The sequence below is a fragment of the Penaeus monodon genome, chromosome 33, assembly GCF_015228065.2.
Source record: "Penaeus monodon isolate SGIC_2016 chromosome 33, NSTDA_Pmon_1, whole genome shotgun sequence".
Lineage (NCBI taxonomy): Eukaryota > Metazoa > Arthropoda > Malacostraca > Decapoda > Penaeidae > Penaeus > Penaeus monodon.
Window position 1 is genome coordinate 12,417,765 of NC_051418.1, and position 1,136 is coordinate 12,418,900.

Here is a 1,136-nt window from a genome sequence, read left to right on the forward strand (position 1 = left end):
GTCTTACCTATACCTTCTTAACAACAAACTCATACAGTACACAGACAAACTACTAAGTCATTCCTATTAAAAACTTCCACACTAAACCACACCTACTGAAATCACCCAAATTAGCAACAGTAGTGGCAGAAAGCAAATACACACACAAAAGGAGGTTCATTCTTTAGAGATTACAGAGGGGATTTCTAAATTTGCTCTTGTTATCAGCACAACCAATATTTAGCTTTTTTAATTCCTGCACATTTTATTCTTACCAAATAAAAAAACATTTTTTTCTGCCTTACAAAAATGCTGAGCAATATCCTTTTGTAGAAAATATAGCCATTCCCATCTTCACTGGAAACAGCAGTAAAAAACTTATTTTTTTCACCTCAGACTTGTAATCATATTTTAATTTCTTCTTCTATTTAGTCATTTGCTTATTATTTTATTTTTTTTTTGCATCTTTGGCTATAGTATGCCAAAGTTGCCCCAGACTAACTGCAAAAGCTGAAAAGTTAATGGGTTAAGACTTCGGGTGACCAAAGTATGCCAGAAGAACTGTAGTCCTTTAGAATTATACCTCATTCACTGTACTGGCCTCTCCTTTATAAACTTGAAGATATTTAAAACAGTCAACTTTATATAGGAAGGAGTAGGAATAATTTAATGAAATATGATCAATGAGTATAAAAACAAAAATACCTAAATAGATTTTAAAATTCCGGTCTCATAATCACTATTTATATTATTTCAGGAACATCTGAAATACAGTGTATCATATATCTGCAGAGGAATAATCATTTATCTTTCAAGTCCCATATTTGATGTATCAGAAGACATTCAATAATTCTGAGACTGGACATCAGTACATCTGTTGAGGGTTGAAAGAAAACACAGTTTTACAAAAAATGAATATGTTTTACATATACAAATTCTCATTGCAAAACATTCACATCTGCACTTAACAACACATATGCCTGTCAGTTAGCGAAGTTTAAGGAAGCCTAAAATAGTCTAAGTAAAGCAACAGAATTGGCAACTGAACTTCAGAAACTCCAGGCTCTTAATTCCTTCTCCAACCAACTATAATGACGAGACAAACTTTGGTCTTCTTGCACCTTGAGTGAACTGCTTGATTCCCCTTACATGCAAAT